The sequence below is a fragment of the Dermacentor albipictus genome, chromosome 1 (assembly GCF_038994185.2).
Source record: "Dermacentor albipictus isolate Rhodes 1998 colony chromosome 1, USDA_Dalb.pri_finalv2, whole genome shotgun sequence".
In the NCBI taxonomy this organism is placed as follows: Eukaryota; Metazoa; Arthropoda; class Arachnida; order Ixodida; family Ixodidae; genus Dermacentor; species Dermacentor albipictus.
This window is the reverse complement of record NC_091821.1, coordinates 194,927,660-194,949,055: the sequence shown is the minus strand read 5'-3', so window position 1 is coordinate 194,949,055 and position 21,396 is coordinate 194,927,660. Positions and strand designations below refer to the sequence as shown.

The following is a 21,396-nucleotide window of genomic DNA, read 5'->3' as shown; positions in this document are numbered from 1 at the left end:
CTTGGTTATAGTCACGCCTCTGCTGTCGACATCTTTCCTCGTACTCGGCGTGTTCTTCGTCCGTGCGCACCAATGCGTGGTCTTCCCACTTTTCCAATTTTTGTTGGAGTTGCAACTGTTGCAATGGTCTACCTCTGCGATGTACAATCCGGTTCTTCCACACCGCGGCGCCTACTGCGGCGCACATCCCCGTGTTTTCCCACCACAACTGCCGCGCCGCTGTACGGAGGGCAGACGACAGCGGACGCAGCCTGCAGCAACGGTGGCCAGCGTGGGTGCGCTCCCCCACTCGGCAGGTACGGCGCGCGGTGAAATCACGTGTCCTTTCTTTATTCTCCGCCGTTCTCCCCTGTTCGGTGCTCGCATCGCCATCGTATTTGTTGACTTTACGGACGTTAGCCATCCCAGATACTCCGCCTACGAGGCTACGCAGCGCCGCCATCTTTTTTATTCACTTTACACCGTTAGCCAGCTCAGATACCCCCCTGCGTGGCCACGCATACGGCTCATTCGTACGAGTCCGTCAGGTAAACAGTTTCGCTGTAAAAACATGTGAACAACGTAATAACTGTTGTCGCAACAAACGCAACTAAAATTAAAGGTAGCGATGTCAACCAGACATGTGTCTGGTCCGCTGCCCTACACAGGAGGAAGTGGCTCAAAGAAAAAAAAGAAAGTAGGAAGGGGGGAAGGCTCACGAGCCATGCACACACGTGGGGGTGCGCATCATGCTTGCAAAAGGCCCCGGAGGCCAGTCGACTGAAATAATGGAAGCAATGCCTCAGTTGATTTCTGGGCCTGCGACGCACGAGGCCGCGATCCAGGAATCTCTGCTTGAAAATGGTCTAGAAATCCAGCCGGTTTAGCACAGTTTCAACAAGGGCGCTCTCGACAGCGCGCTACTCATGGACAAAAAAATAGAAGTGATATTCGATTGTCTCTTCGTAGCGAAATGAGCCGTGCAAAGGTGTAATGAGTAAGCTTTCGTTAATACTAGCCTTAGCCAGAGGCGGCACAATAAAGTTACATAGCAGAAGCAACGCTGCCATCGCACTTATTCCGGCGGCTGCCATTGCAGCTTCAACGAAAGGGAAAGTCTGTGGGCATAACAGTTTGAGGCAATAGGAGTATTCCAAGAACCTTTTGCCGTGGTGTAAGCAAGCAAACGAAGACACGTCATAGAGTGCGTTCGCAACAAATGCATCGAAACTGTGCGGGTTTATTTATGGCGGACCGGATATCATCATCAGTGTGATCGTTATCGACGATTCCACAGTACCCGCGTCGCCATTGGAAGATAATGTCCTGTCTATTACCGATATCTTGGTGGGGAACATATGCTATTTCGGATAGTGATTGCTCGTGAGGCTACTACGTAAGAGTGACCGAAACTTGTGAATGAGTGTCTCGGAGTCAGAAAATACGGTACATTTTAGCGGTCATGATTGCAGGACTTAATTAACAGCAGTAAGCATAGTGCCAATTTCTCTTTCCGCATACGTCTTTGATATAGGACACCTAGAACTTGATTGTGGCAACTATGGCCGGGATGAGAATGGCACATGTGGAGCTGATGAAAGAGACCAAAGTATCGGTGTGAATGTTCATTCTCTCCATAGGACTTTCTCAACAATTACAGTGTTATCTGTTGTGGAGCCGTGTGCTAAGTGACCGGCCTTTTTCGCAATTGTCGCAATGGTAAGGCGCTCCTGTGTTTCCCAAAGGGGCTGCAATAATAATAATAATAATAATAATAATAATAATAATAATAATAATAATAATAATAATAATAATAATAATAATAATAATAATAATAATAATAATAATAATAATAATAATAAACTCTTGTTATTTTTATAGAACCTCCTACATTCATCAGGCTGCCAAAGCCACATTGGGCTTGACTGGCAGAGCGTGACAGGCAGCATACGAACTGCTACAATATCAAGGGGAAAAAAAAGAAATACAGGGAAGACATAAATGTATATACATACACTGATATACACATTATACGCATTTATAATACATGTACGTATGTCATATCATGAGAAGCCAACAAACACTGACACCAAGGACAACATAGGGGAATTACTTGTGCTTAATAAATGAAATAAAGAAACGATAAATTAATGGAAATTAAAGTGGATGAAAAAACAACTTGCCACAGGTGGGAACCGAACCCACAACCTTCGCATTTCGCGTGCGATGCTCTACTAATTGAGCTACCGCGGCGCTGTTTCCGCATCCACTTTCTTGGGTATTTGTGTGTCCTAGTAGAACCCTGGGAGTGTTAGCCAGCGCCACCACTCACAGACCTTGGCGGTGGACGTGGAACGTCTTTTTTGCCGCAGGTGTCACGAGAACGTGATCTTTTAGGGTGAAGGCAACTGGTCAATAAACCCACATATGCTACCTGAAGGCATCAATGTTGCCGGACTCGAGACCCTCGTATGTAATAAACGAGAAGAAAGCGGGTTAACCGAGGGGCCCGATTTTTATTAGTCATATCATAAGAAGCCAACAAACACTGACACGAAGCACAACATAGGGAATTTACTTGTGCTTAATAAATGAAATAAAGAAACGATAAATTAATGGAAGGTAAAGTGGGTGAAAAAACAACTTGCCGCAGGCGGGATACCAAACCCACAACCTTCGCATTCCGCGAAGGTTGTGCGAAGTAATTTCCCTTATGATGTCCTTAGTGTCAGTGTTTGTTGGCTTCTCATGATATGACTAATAAAAATTGGGCCCCTCGGTTAACCCGCTTTCTTCTCGTTTATGCACGTATATGCACACATACAGGTTTGAGAAGCGCATCTGGCGCGTACAATAATCACCATGCCACACGATTAGTTTGCATGGCACAGTAAAAATAAGTACATGATTATAACCAACAGAATGAGTTTAAAGAATAACGGAAATGCTCCATGAAAACTATGCGGAAACAAACTGTCTCGTCACATTTTTAACCAAAGCCACTTTTTAAGAGTAACACAGAAGGAGGTAAGTGAGGTCTATTTCTTTATATATTATAACCGTTCAAATCCGCACGTTTTAGAGCTTCCTTGAGATTGTATTTTGATGTGGACTGCAACACGTTACAAGGTAAATAATTAAACAACGCAGGAATATAGTATTCGCGCATTATTTTGTAGTATTTTGTCGCACAACGAGGTATTTGATAACGCCATTTTGGTCTAAGGCTACGGGGATTGAGTTTTTGTTACTAGCCAAAACTCGAAGTAAGGTAGCCTTGATGAGTCACGACAACTTCTCAAAGTGTAGCTTAACGTCTGCACGAATTCACCCGTGATTCTGAGCTAGAAAACGAATGGTGAGCACCCTGGGCTGGCTGATGGAGCGTTGTGTGGTGGCCTTGATTGTGCGCAGTGAAGTTCAACACCATCCTCTCGATTAGTCTTGTTTGTGTTGTCGGCACGGACTTCAGACTATACTGCTTCTGGTAAGTGGTGCTCGGGTGGAAACAAGGGGGACGGGGGGGGGGGGGTAGGGGGAGGCTAGGTCCACCTCCAGCTTTTCCTCCGGGGAAAGTAGCCAGACTGGGATTCAAAACTCGATTGAGATGTCGAATGTGCTCTCTGAGGCTGTCGACTGTGACGTAATAGCTTCTAGCGATCAAGATTGTTGCACGACTTGAACCATACTGAGGTATTCGTATAGACACGTCGAGTTGCCTCGTAAACTCTCGACCATGCGAATATTTGATTTGCGTGTACTGGTCAGAACCAGCGGGCTGTAACGTAAAAAGCCCAGAAACATCTAGGGCTCCATTCATCTGCAGCATAGAATGTTTACAGGTATATCGCAGGTTCTTCCATGTGTAAATAAATTTTAGTATTAATGCAAATTTTAGTAGTTAATGCAGTCTCGTCTTGAAGAAGGAACAATAAGGGTTCCACAAAATCTCACTTTCGATCAAGCCCAAAGAGGGATCAGTCTTGATACATGGTACTATGTTGCGGGTTTACGTGTGAACACAATCCGCATGCCTTTTTTGTGCCCCTTCCGGTGGCAGTTGCCAGCCTGCTCCTCGCTATCCCTTTCCTGTTACCTGTGTATATGTGTATATGTGTGCAAAACAAATAATAATAATAATTTTTGGTGGAAATACTGAGGCCCAGTGTGCTGAGATAGGAAGATGCTAGGTAGGCTGCTCCCTGAGTCTCTCACTCGCCTAAAAAGGCGTAACCGAGAATTTCAAAGACAAATATTGTCAGTGCATATTGAGAGGCGAATCGCCTTTAGCAAAAGTTAAACAAGGACAACCGGAGTGCCACAAACAGAGTGAAGGTAAATACGCTCCCATGGGAGACCCTATGGTTGTGTAATAAATAGTCAGCAGTCTAGTAAGCAGCGCAGTATTATAGTCACCAGTCAGTAGTCTTCACTCTGCACAAATTAAGCAGGCCTTCTTTGGCAAGTTGTCGCGTATCAATTAAAACACTCGGCCGCGTACTCCGACTGCCTCCAGCAAATTTAGGATGTGTTTATGCGCGACCTTATTGTGAATGCAGTGTACAGTAGGAAAAATGAAAACGCCACTGATATGCGCTTGAAGCGCTTTGTTTGATTCATCTCCCTCGCCAAAAGCAGACCATGGACTAATGGCAGATATTTCCTCCGTCAAAGTCCCTCCTCCCAACACACACTTCCAAATCAAATATTGGATTAAAATCTCGCATTAGTATCACAAGCTGGTTCAAGTTATTTCTGCAGCCCTAGAGGGCTAGTAGTCGTTGCGGTGGAATATTTTCAGTACGATCAAGGAAAAACTAGCAAGTCCACACTGATATTGAGATAAGTGTACAACCACTCCCATAGCTGCATGTTCAAAAACCACTGCGCTTCCGAAGTCAAGCGCTATGACCATAAAATAAAGTTCTCGCGGATACGTCGGACTGTCATGCTGCGCCCCTGTGACCATGGACGGACATAGGGGTGTATGAGCGCAGGGGCGCATGATGATAGTCCGGAGTATCTACAGGGCCTGTCCTACCATAGTACCAGGTCACTGAGCAGCTAAGTGCTCCTGCCTCGTTCCTTTATAACACACACACACACACACACACACACACACACACACACACACACACACACACACACACACACACACACACGCACGCACGCACGCACGCACGCACGCACGCACGCACACACACACAAACACACACAAACACACACACACACGCGCACACACACACACACACGCACGCACGCACACACACACACATATCCCAGAAAGTGGATGGGGAAACGGCGCAGCGGTAGCTCAATTTTTAAGGGCAGCGCACGCGTAATGCGAAACGTGGGTTCGTATCCCACCTACGACCAGTCGTATTTTGATCGACTTTCCTTTCCACTTGTTTATAGTTTGTTTATTTCAAATAAGACCGGCAGATAATTTCCCCAACTCGATCCTTGGTGTCATTGTTTGCTGGTTTCTTATGACTATATGCATGTACATTTATCTCCAATGTGGCCGGTTTTTCATGCTTCCCACACATACACCTTTTTTCACTTTGACGCAATAAACAAATTTCTGTCCACAGTCAGACGTATCGTTTAATATCGCGCAAGAACACTGCTCGACTTGCAACACACTTACTTTGCCGAAATAAGCGCCACAACACGCGAACGACTACAGCATATAGAGAACCTAACATCAAACATTACCTATCTTAAACGAGAAAGCTAGCGCTATAATATATAGGCAATGTTGTAGCGACCCGGAAGTGTAGTGGCAAATGGGAAAAGCGGACACCGGGACCTTTAGTAAAGTGGTGACACATGTACGTCAAAAAGGACCTCAATATAAAGCAGGAAATCCTTACCGTCAATTCAGAGAGAATGAACTAGGTAGTCTGTTTGAACAATGTTTCCAAGGGCTAGGAGAGTATCCGAATAGGTGTCACTGCCCTTCGTCGAGGTACGCCACCAGGGTCTAACAGCGTTAGCTACGGTGAAAGGCCACTGATCTAAAATGCTTACATTATTATCATGCAGCAGCTCTAACAGCCGGTTACATCGAGTAGGGCACTATGCAATCACATGTTATGTAGAAGCATCTCGGTTGCCACATTCGAAGGACGCCCTCTCCGTAATGTGGTGTCAGAATCTAAGTTTGTAGACGTGTTGGCCACGTCCAGGCATATTCGATGAAGAAGTGCGTCGATGATTCTGTACATATTTAGGCTTTCTGGAAAGCACAGGAACTGGTCGGTTCTATGAAGCAATTATCTCCCTCTGTGCACGGGGAACCTCGTGGCCATGCGCAGCTTTTTTCTCGAACTAAGAACATGTTTGTATCCACGATGAGTGGCGGTGAGCGACACAGGGAGGCAGTGGTCATTCTGTCTGCTATTCCATTTGGTTCTATGCAATAATGGCTTGGGGTATATTGAAAATTACCTTGATTGTCAAAACCAAGAAAACAACCGTCAGTGCCTTGAAAAATCATAGAGTAGAAGTCGTTACGATGAGACAAGAATGCAATTTTATGCTCGAGATCCGTCTTTGAGTCGGATCAAACCACCCAGTTGGGACAACGCTCATTTCTTGCTGTGACTCTTCGAGCTTGCAATGCGAATAGTCGGACCATTTATGCCACCTTGGCCGATGTCAAGCATGAAAAGTGCTGAACAGGAAATTTTCTCACATTTGTCTCAGAAACCCTGACTGGCTTCGAGCAGTAATGCCCTTTGAATTATCATAATACTTTTTTCTTTTGATTTAATTCTTTGCTGTTCCATATAACTTCAGAGGTTCCTCTCGCTCCATCGTTCCTATCCAGTGTGCAAATTATTCGTCTCTCTCACTTTACGTTTTACAACCTTTTCTTCGTCGCTGTCACCGCCGTTAGCGTAATGTTCACTGGTCAGTTTTCCTGTTCTTTTTCTCTACTGTGAATCAACGTCTTTCCTATACAGGCGCACAAAATACCATAACCGTATGAGAGCAGCATTCCGGGCAAGTTGGTAATCCATTGCTTAAAAGATATTGCGCGACATAAAAAACGACACGGACGTGAAAGAAGACGACACACCAAGCGCAAACTTTCAACTAAGTTTATTGTGCCACTGCGTCATTTTATACATGGCATGCACTTAGATCGCGCATGCGCTTACACGGAAATGAAGTGCGAAATCATGTAACATGGTTACGTGTCGTCTTCTTTCACGTCCGTGTCGTTTTTTATGTCGCGCAATATCTTTTAAGCAATACCATAACCGCCTTATCAGTTACCTACATATTACTGAGCAGTCGTTTTTCGAAGCAGGTTTTGCGCTGAGTCAATCATACTTGTATGGACAACAAGCCTGTCTCAATGTTGTACCTCTTTTGCTGTTTTTCCGGACGGACTCAAAGCTATTCTTCCGGCAACCTTTCGACTAATCGATAGTCTCCATTGCAGTAGACTTTTAAACACGATACCGAGTTTCAAAAACCTAACTCGGGTAACCATGATTCTTTACCACACTCCTCGCACTACTCCTTACACCTTCTCCCGAGTAGCTGACTACCACTAACATCTACTTCGATTAAGTGTGCGTTGCAGAAATGATTGAGCCGTCCCTCAGGAATACTTCCAGCGAGAGACTGAGGGCCACCAATGAGCACTACACCCGGCCTTTTTAAAAATAGTGTTTTGTTTTTATTCATACTAGTGTGGCCCTGCAGTGCTCTAAATTTTATTACGGTCGCGTCACTCGTGCCGATGATGATGATTATGATTATGATGATAATGATGATGATATGAGCATAATCATTAGAATGGAGCGTATACCAGCAAACTAATTCTTTGAAACTTTCTGGTATATTTATATTCTTAGATACCTTCATGTTCAACCCTACATTATTCACAATAGAAAGCTCCCGTCAGTACATGCTTTTCTTTCCTTTGCACCGGCAGCCTTCCAGCCGAACTTTACGAGTCACCAGAGCCACAATTTCATTTATGTTTTTCTACACTGTCCTTAAAGCCTAACGCCTGGGTGAATCCCCATTTATGTCTTTCCGTACAAACAGCGCCCCCAGTGGCCGCAAGGTTTAGAGTAGTACGGTTTTTGTCGGAAATACATCCTACAAGTTTAGCCACGCATCCCACACAAATGGCACAGAATTTCGCTGCCAAAAGCCCGTTCCAAATTGCCATGCCATGCTTGACGTATGGGAGTCCATGAAATTTGTCTCAGTTTGGAGTAATTTTTACACGGAGAAAAACCATTTGAGAAGAATCTGCGATACTCAGTGGAATATTCGAGGGGTTTCACGAAGATTGAGGACACCGCATTCAGCTCGCTTCAACAGCGGCTCTCGGAAAGACCCATAAGCTTGTTTCGAAATTGGTATGCCCAAAACCCACTAACAAAATTAGGCATAAAACTAAATAGTATGCACGCCTTATAGCGAGCCTGCGTGCTCGTTCGTACCATGGCAGAGCGGTTATGAAGAGTGTCAATGGACTTCGCTGACAAGATGTGCGTGAGCTTGATGAGTCCATGCAGGCGCCTGGCGTGTTCGTCGTAACTCGCCGTAATTCAGTAATTGTTATCATATGGGGATTTACGTCGTTGCTAGCGTCATCACGAGAATTTTCAATATCAAAGCACGTGGTACGCCACTTGGCTGCAGAGCGATCAAGCTCGCCTCTTATATCCGTGATTCCTGGTTGTGCAGCAGAGCTGACAACACGGCCATTAAAGGTACTGGCTTCCAAACGAGGATGAGCCGAATTCCAGAGCCGCCCAAAACATATTACTCGATTTTCAGGTTTATGCTTTTGGCAACGATGTCAAGCAGCCAAACCTTTGTCACCGAAGCAGCAATTCCGTTAATACTGTTTTAAAAGCCAGTGCAATAATGACGCAAAGGACACCGCGCGCACACAGGGAAAGGTGGGCACTTTCTTGGACTCATGTGTTGGTGTGATAAAATTACTCTTTCAAAGCTAATTATTAAATTTCGCATATTCTTACAGTAACAGACACCTTCAAGTTTCGGCGTGACATGCCACGGTTTCGGCAAATAAGCCCGCCGTATAAAAGCATTCATTCAAGCCAAATACAAGAAGAGAACAGAAAGCGTTGTGGACCTTCATTTTTCGTCAGCATACGCAATCACTCAATCCTTAAAGAAGTCACAAAACGTATCTAAGGGTTCTCTAGAATGTTTCTTGATGGAAGGCGGCCGCATCGAAAATGCGATTACCGAACACACGAGTTCATTTCTTTGGCGGCACCCGTGCGATGCCAACCTGCTGTACCACTGCGGACTCGCGACCGCGTCGAAAGCAAAGAGAAAGACACGATATCCGGATTGGAGAAAAAAAAATGATTGATTCGCGCCGGCTCGGCCGAAGATCACTAAGATGATAAGCTTGGATCGCGCACCTTGCGCGGACATCCACCTCGCTTTGCGCAGCGTGCCGCGGCTTCTCGGCTGCCGGTGAAGCCGGACGCGCGGCCGCTGCTGTTCCCGGGAATTCTAAACGACACATGTTTGCGATAGCCCCGTGAAAGGAACGTAAAGGGCGAGAAAACAGGAGGTAGCCCTCTGTCGGTATTGTGGTATCTTTTCAGACGTTTGAAGTATCGGGCAATCGCGTTTGAACTCTCACATTTCTGCAAGGAAAAAAAAAATAGGACAGATAAAGAGAAGCTGAGGTGCTGCATGAGGCTCGAGGCGGTTGACCGATCAAGCCGCCTGCATTTTAAAGAACAGCAGCAGGAGATGATGCGTGCGCACTGCTTCGGTCGTCATGTGCTTCAGAATGGGTTGCATATCCTGCGTTAATGCGTGCAAGAGAACTCTGATTCGTACGTGACCGTGGTTGAGGCGTCAGCGAAATAAACAAAGCGGACAGACCCTGTTTGGTCCGAACGGGCTATACGAGTGCGACGGAGCTGAAAATGTTCCACCACATTTATTCGATCGAAGAAACATCGTCTCGTCTGCGAATGCAGACAGAGGTCTCGCGCGACGTAGGGGTTTCCGACGAATGGCACTTGTTGACACCCAACTGCCCGTCGACGACGCAGCTTGCGCTTCGATTTATGTACGTAGCTTTAACATCTGGAGAGTTATGATCTCGCCGGCTGCACAGCAGGTGCGCGCTCCTAGGCGGCGTTCATGAAATCTACCGCGTTCCCTCTCTTGGTGCGCGATCGGTTGCGCCGGCGCAAGAACTGCATGGGCTTGCGTGAGTCAGTGCGTAAGGCTATAGGGTTGTCGGGCATAAAGACGGGGCGCAGCTTTCGTTTTCGCGGTTCTCGCCCTATTCCGCTCTGGGCGCAGAAAAGCGAGGTGCGACGCGGCCTTCTCCCTTTCTCCCGAGTCTCCCAAGTGGCTCGGCGTTGCAATAGGAAGATTGTAATTTATAGAAGGCATGGCGGAACGGCGAAACAGTCTTCTATCGCCTCGCTTTCGCACCGACCCATAGCGCACGCAGACGAACATTCAGCTAGCTGAGAGAATGAGCAAGAAATGAAAAGACGAAAAGAGGAGAAACAAGGGCATACGAAAGAAAAGGTATCGGAGGGGGGGGGGAGGTAGGGGGGACAAGCATTACCCCGCTGCCGCCAATGTCCTCGTTTTCTTTTTGTTCTTCGGCGCCACTTTTATTTCCGAAGTCCAATTATTAGAGAACACCTCGGAATGAACTGCTGCAACAGCGAATTAGGTTTCTGCCGAAGAGAAAAACTGCGATAGCCTCGCGCGCCGTGCGTGGGTCGAGCGCGAGGGCTGCTCTGCCGGGCGCCTGCGTGTGACTCCTTACCTGATTTGCATGGCGGGAACCACGCACGAGCGCTGCACTCCGCTCGGCTTTTCTGCCTCTGCAGAATTTGTTCCTCCTGCCACGGGGGTGATCTGCCGCGAGTGAGAACGAGCCGTGCGCGCTCCGAATGTAGGACGGCGCCGATGAAGAGGGGATTGTAGGTTTCCGGCAGACAGAAGCGACCCTGCGCGTACTGGCTCGCTTCTCTCTGCAGCGCCGTTCCTGTTAGTTTTTGCTGCTGCGCTTCCAGGCGTTTCTTTATTTAAAGTTTATTCCTTGTAGCCCAATCTCCCGCACGTTTCGCGCATATTGTTTTTTTTTTGCCGTCTGTTCGTCTGTTATTTCTCTCGTTTCGATCCCAAAGGCGACTAGGGAAGAGGGCGTGTGACGGCGAGGGGTTAGGCTTGGCCAGCAGGCGCGCTTCTATGCCTCCAGCCTCGCAATTTGGACAAGCGTGCTGTAATCCGTTGGTGGCGGCGTCTCGCTTTTGCTCCGTAATCCACACTTACCGTCTGCGCTCTGCTCTGGCGCCCCTTTCCTCAGCCTCTCTCTCCGCAGGTTTCTGCAAGAGCGTGTGCCTCTCTGTGTCCCTCCACCAACCCGCCTTTCCCCCACTACTCCGGTTGCCTGCCTTCCTCGTTTCCCAGACCCGATCTTTTTGGGTGAAAAAATACAGATGTGAATGCGTACTTTACCACGGTCTGACTGACGCCTGCAGCGCAAAGAGCAGGGATAGCGCTCGAGCTGTACTTAAATATACGGCAGAACGAACGCTAAAAGCAATAAAAGATAACAATAATAATAAAAGATAAAATAACGAAAGGGGGGATACTGAATGATAGAGAGCTTTTGTGTATATTCCGGCTAGGTATTACTCATTTTCGATTACCTATCACACTCCCGGGATCTTTCAGCTCGAGTACACTTACATTTCTCTGTCGCCCCATCCTTTGTTCTTAGTACGCGTGCACAAACGGCGTTGTAGGAATGACTATTCGTGGCTGTTCCTTGCTTATATTGCGAACGAATTTGTATATTCATCGTAACTCACGAGACGTTCACTGAATTACTTTGACATTCTCGTTCGTAGGCGTTGTTAATTCCTATTACTTGTTTTCTCTTTACTAGTTTTTCTCTTATGCTTTTTTTCGGTCGCCTAGAAATTTCCACTTGTTCCATGTGATTTGTGGGACATTAGAACGAAGTTGGAAAGTTTATTAAGACCATCAAAACAGATACGCAGGTTCGCTGAATGAAATTGTTTTCTTTTAACATAGTGTATGTCGCGTAGACCTCATATTTCATCGTCAGCGGAATGCAAATCTGACCACACTCCATCACGTGGTCACCGCGGTGGTAGCTCTTGATCCACGGACATTACAATGGCCTTGTGATCACTGAAGTAGCATCTGACGCACTTCATATCGTTTATGGAATTTTCATTATGGAATGCCAAGTCAATGGACGTTCCTCTAGTCGTTGACACGACTTGTTTTGGCGTGGCAAGGTCAAGACCTAGAATGGTTTCCATGCACTTGAGAAATGCTGCCTTTGTCTGAACGTTTTGGTTGAAATCACCGACCATAATCATTGGGCGCTGGCGCACGTCGGGTGGCATGTTTCGGACGATGATGTTGCCTGCTGCTTTTTCTGACCGATTGGGTTCCAAGTAAGCGCAGACGACAATTGAACACGTATACAATCGTGCTCCACATATTTCGCCGATGTCGACTTGACCGTTCAGGTCCACGAGTGTCGCTTGTGCTGTGCCTCTGACGTAGATGGCTACACTCGCTGCAGTGTTGTCATGATGTTGTGTGCCAGAGACGTAGCGATACCCAGGCAACTCTCTGGGATCTGCTGGTTCCATCCTCGTTTCTGTCAAGCACAGAATGTGTGCGTGCTTCTATTAGCTTGATGTGATGTGTAATGTATTGTCGATGTTTTGACAGAGGTCGCACGTTGACGAATGCCACTACCTGGGTGCTTGACTTGGCAGTTCACTACATGCCTTGGTAATCGTATGTAGACGATGTTCGTTCAACCTTTGGAATTCGTCGGTCAATGCACTGTCGCGATTTTCCTTGCCATGGTAGAACTTGAAGTCTCCGAACAGAGGTCGTAGGTTCCAGTGCCTTAATTAACTACATCACAATTAACCAGCTCATAATTAACCTCGACTTAATTAACATCAAATACCATGGGTTCGGGTATCTTAATTAATTATATCTTATTTAATTATACTTTAATGAATTTCGCCTTAATTAACACCAAAGGTAGGGGGTCCGACTCTCGACCTTCACGATGTCAGCTGGAATCCAACTTGGAGATATGGCCGGTTCACTCATATCTCCACGTTGGCTCGTGAGTTCGAGTGCCTTAATTAATTTCGCCTTAATTAACACCAAAGGTTGTGGGTGCGACTCCCGCCAGAGGTAGTGGGTTCTACTCTCGACCATCACGATGTCAGCTGCAATCGAACTTGGAGATATGGCCGGTTCGCTCGTATTTCCACGGCCTTTGGTGGGAGTCGAACCCACCATATAAATTTTGGCGCCATAGCGACGGCAAGCGTAACGCCGGACATGAGCCGTATAAGGTTTTCGCCTTAATAATTTCGGAAAGGAAATTAATTTTATCAGATGAATATTCATTTCAATTTGTCTAAATTATATGAGGTAAAAGCACAAGACCGATTCCTCAAACAGTCTTAAAACAAAGCAGGCGCCTCTACAGTGACCACCCGAACCCACAGTTAACCAGCAGAGGCGGCAAGACGATAGCAGTACAACATAATTGGCTGAGACATGAAACTCTGGCTCACATTACACGAATATGTGTACTCTGACGAACACTTTTCGGGTTGCTTCGCACGCGTCTCATCTGATAACTCACGAAACGAAAATCTGTCATTTTGTTTAATTTGTTAACCATCTTGGATGTATAATCGATAAGCCTAATGCCTATTGAGCGCGATTTTAGTGCTCATTGGAATCAATCAATCACTTCCTTCCTTCCTTACGTATGCCAATTCTTTACATGCATGTAATCTCTTATAGCACGTAATCTATAAACAAGTCATACGCGTTCTTGAATCCAAATATATCATAGAGGACGCGCAGCATGGCTTTAGCACCATCACTAAATTTATCGAATTAACGCCTGACGTCAATCTTGCTCGTGATTTAGGCCATCAAGTAGACGCTTTGTTCATAGATTTTTCAAGATCTTTGGACGCTGTAGCACGCTCTAAGCAATTGTGTAAACTCAACCTTTTCCCAAATAGCACTCATATCGTATGATGAATCAACACATTTAACTAAGCACACATACCCAGTGCACAGTGCTGAGTGTATGAATTCGTTCCAAGTGGAGATGCTTTTGAACTCGGCGACTACAATTTACAAATTGCAATATCTCCCATAAGGTAACCAGTTGAAAAATAACTCGTATAATTTCGTTAATTAGCTGATTATACATTTTGATTGCTTGTGCAAATTACGTTCGCCTCTTCGAGTAATCCAGTTCAAGGACTAGTAGTGTGCCCGCCACAGGCAATTTTTTTATATTCTGTATGGTCCTGAAAAAATAAAATCATGAACACCCAGTGCATAAAGTTCACTGCGTGCGTGAAATACTAGTGTTGCGTTTTTACCTACTTTGGATGCTTAAAACGCCGTTTATCGCGTCCACCTGGAACAGGGCGATGTCAGACGTTTAATCATTTCCCTTTGCTCTGACCGGCAGATCGCGACATGTATTATGGGTAAATAAGCAAAATTAATGAATACTGAATAACGAATGCTTTATCATCTCATTAATTGAACACTGGATTCGGAGGAGTGAGGAGAAGGCAAGAAAGCGTCAGCATTTTCCTAATTATCTCACAACTATGTCGGCAGGATCTCGCGCCGTGTTAGAAAGTTGGCCTTGATCCGCTGATAACATTGCAAGAAAATGAATATTAGTTTCATTCCTTCTAAAAATGGTCGAGACAGACCCTTTTATGATTGGCGGTGTATATGCTTGAAACGTGTGCACCCGCCCACCCGCCGCCCAAACAATTCATGAGAAGTGAGCGGCGAGACATCGTCATTGGGCATCGCCTCAGAATCTGTGCACCGAACGATTATGCAATCGTATATTTTAGTGTGTTTTATAATCAGCGCGTATCGTTGACATCTAGCGTTAAGTACGTCATAGCTTAAGTAGGTTAAGTCACATCGTGTGTAGGTCGAGAATATTGAGCTAGAGTGACAGCAAAGACGAACGGCTTTTTTTGGCGCGCAAATGGATTTGAATATCAGCCGAAAAGAACGGTGCGTGATTTGAGAGATAATTATGCTTGAAAACAAGCGTGTTTAGAAAGTTGGAGACATGAAAGCCGACTAGTATAGCCATGCAGAATTTAACCATGTGAAGATTGCTTATGACATTTATTGAATGCATTTATTTGTTAAATTTGCTTTAACTAATGCAATTTAGTTAAAAATTCATTTAGCTTTCATTTACTGGCTCTTACAGTACGCCTTGATGGTTTATTATTTGTAAATCACATGAAGATATGTTGGCGCATGAATACCGCGGCAGTTACTCCTTGTCTCATGGGAGGAAAACTTATGCACAGCTCGCAGCGAGTTCGCAAAGTTCATCGTCAAAGTCCTGCAGCAGCGGTTGCGCTATAATTTTTCTCTTAGATTTCGCTTCAGTATAAGGAAAAAAATGCGAACAGGTTTGCCGTAGCATTGTACCTAGTAGAAATACAGAAGCCCACCCTTCTCGATTAACCTGTATAAACACAATACCGTAATCTATAAAGAAAGTACGCGTGAGCTCGAAGTATAAAAAAAGTAGCGAACCCAAGATAATTAAGCACACACCAATTACGCACAAGGAAAGGGTGCTTTATTAGCCTGGACCCAGATCTTGTAGCGAACAGGGTTCTAGAATTCAATCTTCCCAGGGCGGACGGCTGCCGAGCTTGCCCAGCGGGCTGGAGAGCGCCGTCCTTTGAGCACTTAAAGTGCGAGCGCTACCCCGGAAGGCGCGCTACTGCTCCGTCGGCATCAATTAGTCTCACGTATAGGACTATCAACTATTCTGATGGGAAAAGAGAACGATTCTGTGAAAGGCCGCTTCAAGGTAACGATGGCACGAGAGAGCAGGGTCACAGCGCGGTGACTAGAGGTATACAGGCTAACGCCATGAGTTAGACTTTAGCGAAGCACTTATTTAAAAACTTGTTTCTCAAGTAGCGAGACATTTGATTCGCGCGAAGAATGCCACCAGGTTGCTGCTAATGTTTCCTTCATCCGTGCATGACGATGGTGGCGTAAGCGCGCTGCCACTGGTAGCAGGAAGCCCAGCGACAGCTCCAGGATGAGGCTAGAGCAGACCAGTTCGTATTATACTACGAGGCATCACCGTCCTGCGCACGAAAAGCAATCAGTTGTTTTGCCATTCGTGGCAAACGGTCCCGTTCATGACTGGCCACTGTACGCCAAGACGGTCCCAGCGATCCATGGCAAAAAACTTAACGTATCTCGTGGATCCCCAGGCTTCGCGTATACATCTACTGCACGTGACTTTAAAAGAAAGAGCTGCGCTCTCTGATATACTCATACATAGACTGCGTTGAGTCTCTCACGCATGCAGCTCACGTATGCGCCATTTCTTACATAATCTGCGGCAAAGCTGCCCCTGAAAACGTTGATATAGTTGCAGCAAACCGTCGGCAGAAACCGGTCATTTTTGCTTGCAGAATGCAGAAAGAAGCTACCAAAGAGCTGTCTTAAGGGGCCCTGACGAGCAATATCAAATAATGCTGGATTAACAGATTACGCATCTCGAATACTAAATAAGTCGCTATTACCGTGAGTGGAGGCTTCGTAAGCCACAAAGCAGACAAAAATGGCGGGCAGGTAGCGAGGAGACACTGAAATTCCCGCACCAACTCCCCGTGATGTCATATATTTTTAATGTCTGCTCAGTGCTGGAGTATTTATCAACAAAGAAGGACTGCATTGGATATGGGAGTGATCAAAGAGTTTACATATAACGGGCTAACATGCACAAAAATACTGCAATATCGATGACGTCACACAATAAAATAAGCAACGCGACTCTTGTTCAAATTCTTAAAAAAAAAAGGTTTTGCCTTAGTATATTATTTCAATAATGTTTTGCATAATAGAAATCCAACTGGGGTAGGGAAAGAATGCCCTGTGCCAGCCTAAATTAATCTGTAGTGTGTACCTGCATTGTGCTTTCAGAGGTGGTACGTAACCACGAGCTCCCCTTCCAGGTTTTCATCCCCGTACCCTCCCTCTCTCTATCTTATCTTTCTATTCCCTCTTTCCCCTCTCCCAGAGTAGGGTAGCCAACCAGACGTATTTCTGGTTAACATCCCTGTCTTTATTTCCTCCTCCTCCTCCTCGTCCTCCTCTTTCCGGGAAAGATATTACGGCCTTGGCTGGCTCAGCCTTCATGGCAATTTGAAGCCGTAACTGAGTCCAGTAATTTGGGAAATAATAATCAGCGCTTATTACTGGTAATTAATTGGCAGTCGCAATAATCTATAAAATATTACAGCTAGAAGAAGCATTTTAGGTCGTACACGAAAGTGGTTGGTTTAAAGAGAAAAAAACAAATTTGACATAAGAAATTTACATCGGGACTTTCAAAAGCAATTTCAGAATATTGCAGTAATTTAGAAATGACATTAATGAGCCTGAACAGCTTCCAATAATATATGACACTGTGTTGAAAGGGCAATGCCTTTAGCATAGGGAGGACCGTAAGCCAGAAATCCCCCAGTAAGATTGAATTCAGTTTAATTTCAGAGAAACAAGCCATGTGGTAACCCAGGGGCCACGGCGTCGCACTGCTGAGCTCCAGGTTGCCCGTTCGATCGCGTACGCGGCAGCCGCATTTCGAAGGGGGCGAAATGCAAAAACACTCGCGAACTTTTAATTAGGTGCACGCTAAAGAACCTGAGGGGGTCAGAATTCTTTCGCAGTTGATTCTCCACTACGGCTTACCTCATTATTATGTTGTGGTTCTGGCACGTAAAACCACGTAAATAAATTATTTAATTAATTCCAGGAAAAGCAGCGCTAAAGAAAAGGGGGCCGTGAGAATGTAACGACGCTCGAGGGACAACGGAATCTATGCGGTTATAGCTCGGAAATATATATTCGGCAAGAACAATAAGACAAGTAAATAAAGAAGGAAAGAAAAAGAAACGGAAGAAATACAGCGGCGCTTACACTACCGCGGCGAAGTCGGGCGCTTCTTCTGGATACGTTCCAGTAGATTGATAGGTGCTGCCAAAACGCAGTGTCTAGGAGCGGAACCGCAGTGACCGCGACCAAGTTCAGGTGAAGTTCAGCTAACTTTGCCAGGTAGCATGGAAGCGCTGCGTGGGACCATACTACTCACTCGCGGTGCGCGAGCCCAGGCGCAAAACACCTCTCGTGCGCCATAGGCCATAGATTTTCGTCGAAGATCCGGCACCGGGAATAAGCGACGAGATCATGCAGGTGGGGTGCCGGGTGCCGACATTGCTCAGAGCACAGCAGATCCAAGGGCCAGCCCTGGTCGTTAGAAACAGAGTTGCCTTTGGCGACATTGAATTAATGCCGCTTTAGGCGCTTTTAGAAGTTTCCAGATTCGCCAATATAGGCTGCGTCACATTCTTTGCGCGAGGTTTTGTACACGACAATAAGATAACTCGATCTCTCGAGGGGGTCCTTCAGGAGCACCAGTTGACCACGTAGCTCGCTGGAAGGAACATGCACCACCGAAACATCGCAATAATTTACTCTGGTCAAAGCTTCGCTCGCGCCGCATACATGCTTTTCTGCGGCACTGTTCGGCGGATGGGCGCCAAGGCACGGTGTTCTAGCTCCCCTGGAAGTTGGCGCAGGTGGCCGTTCACTGACCAGGTTTTTCCGTACAGAAATGCACTCTGCGTTGCGCCTGATAGGGCTACACATAAGCGTTCGTAGATGCGCGCGCGCATCTGCGAACGCTTAGGAACACACAACTTCGGCACGGAGTCTGCGCAACTAGGTATGTGGCCATTCTTGGCCAATTCCACGGAATGAATATGCCATTGGGAGACAAGGGGTACGAACCCTGAAATTTATTTAAGGTTCTATGCTCTTTTACGGTTCATCTCGCCGCACCTCTCTACGCATGCACCTCTATAACAGCTACAAGCTATAGCCTGTAGCTGTTAGACGATATTGCTGTAGCTGATGACTCGGTAACCCGAGTACGGCCTCGTATACGAGCCTGTACTCGGGTCATCGCGTCATTTAGATTTCAGCACTGAGCTGGATCTGCTTTTCCTTTTTTAGAAGATTTGCAAAAACTTTATGATTCCTGCGACTGACACCGCCGGCGGATATCAAAATGGTTAGGGAACGGTCAGCACATAACAGCCATCGGTGCAAAATTTCAAAAAATTCCGGTTTCTTCAGCCACATGTACAAAAACAGGCCTTCCATCAGAAGAACTTCAGTTTGGACTAGTTGGTGCTCACTGCATATCATATTCACCGCAAATAAAGACGGGGTCTTTATTTGCGGTGAATATGATGTGCAGGCCTTCCATGCCGGATAAATAGGTTACAATGCTGATTCTGTAGCTTGTTGCGCATTTATGTAGCCTGATCCGGATAGTATTTCGCTCGTGCTCTGCTTAGCCTAGCTTAATGGCAACGAGGCATGACAGCCGAGGCACTCGCCAATCACAGAGCAATCTTTCACGCCAAGAGTTTCGTGCATTCGGCACTTCATCTTCTCACTCAACGACATAATAAGAAGCACGCTTAGTTATTTTATTGTTATTTGCGCCTTAAAAGGAGCGTCCATTTATTGTTTAGACGACTTCACTCTTGTTATAGGGCCCATACTTCTGCTAAAAGCCCCATATACGTGATCGCTCAGCTTCCGTTTGCTAAGCGCTGCAATAGATTCCAAAACAGAGAAATCAAATTTAGGACAACTAGGCCGACCTCAGGCAGGCTCCTTTAGCCGGCTACTCTATTAGCCTCTGAAGTATGTATGGCTGCCGTCAAAAGAAAACGGAGATATCGTCGGCGAGTGACATCGGTAGCTGTACGTTTCCGGTCGATCGGCTTGCAAGTATCGGGGAAGAATCTCTGCGACCTGAGCTTGCGCCGGCGCATTGGGTGCATCTTTTTGCTTCGTCGGGGCTTTTCGTGCCGCATCCATTTGCATAGGGAAGTGGTAGTGCGTGGCTCAGTTTGTACACAAAGTTGCTCCTGCTGATAATGGATCGAGGTTTTGCGGAGAGCGCTCAGCCGTTCCTTGCGTGGCCGCAACAACCTCCTCTAGCTGCCACCGCGACCGATTTGTTTCTTTGGCCCCAGAAAGCGCGTGCCTCGTTCTGTGGCCGCAGGAAGCCGTCTTCAGCCAGTCTGGCACGCAGCAATTTTATTTATTTATTTATTTATTTATTTATTTATTTATTTATTTATTTATTTACAGTCGTAATTCTATTTGAGATGCGAGAGAGATGCTTGCTTTAATGAAAAACTACGTAGCTGGTGCAGTCAGTGCCAGGAGATGAGTGCTCGTTCACCGAAGCGAACGCGCTTGGCAGTTCCGCGATTGAAAAAAAGTTAGTCTGATGCAATCAATAGCGCTCACCATCGCAGTAACCTACGGTGCTGGCCGGGGCAAAGTTGCGGGTGCCGCTGCAGCAGTCACGGATCTTGAAGCAGAAAGCCTCCGCCACGTCCAACCAACTCGTAGATCCTACGGTATAATGACAAAACGAAAAGGATTAAAGGCTAGAAGAAGCATCAAGGCCGGTTAATATCTTGCGTGGAAGTAGTGGCATACAGAGCGCCACTGTCAAGTGTTCAAAAATACGCCCGTCAGACAGGAATGTTGAATGAATCATCGGCTAAAAGAGCATGAGCAAAGCGATGCGCTTTATAGAGTCGGGCATCTGCCAGCGCATTGCAGGGACAGTGGCTGCGTTCTCGATTTTTCAAAGTGCTGCCTAATCAGCTCCCACAAAGTGCACCCGTTACATAGACGCAAAAACAATAATTAGCGAAGGTTCTATGTGTGTTTGCGCAGCACTTGTTTCGTTTTCGCAAAAAAGAAACACGCTTCCTTTGTCCCGTGACTTTGGTAACATGCACCTATATTTGAACATGTGAAATGGCAATAACATTGAACTGGCAGTGCGCTTCTGGATGCCGCTTTGCGGGCCTTACTGACGCACGTGTCTTCTATCTCATCCTTGCACAGTATCAATTACCAATGCGCCTACGAAGTAGCGCACTTGCAGATATAGTGTTCTATGAATGGGCTTCCAATGAGTGGCAGTAGAGCTCAGAAGCTATAGGATAACGCCGTATCTTTTTTTCCGGAATTCGATTTCAACCGAAAAAAGGGGTAAGTGGAAGCAAATTTACTAGGTGGTGATCGGCGCGCAGCTGCAAGCCTATAGCCGCTTCAATGAAAAGAGTCTCGCGAGGTCAAAGTCACGCGTCAGCCCTAACGATCAAACAATATTTACTTTTTTTTTCCTTATTAGCTTTTATTTTGCTTGCC

General features: G+C 46.1%; 1 long non-coding RNA gene across 1 annotated transcript in view; it reads right to left on the bottom strand.

Annotated features, from left to right (window-relative positions):
* The window catches only part of LOC135897964 (uncharacterized), a 139,573-nt gene extending 118,994 nt beyond the window's left edge, over positions 1-20,579 (bottom strand). Inside the window, exon 1 of the long non-coding RNA XR_010563214.1 lies at positions 20,479-20,579. This is a non-coding gene — a long non-coding RNA (uncharacterized lncRNA). The remainder of the gene's footprint in view (positions 1-20,478) is intronic.
* Between the last annotated feature and the right edge of the window lie 817 nt (positions 20,580-21,396).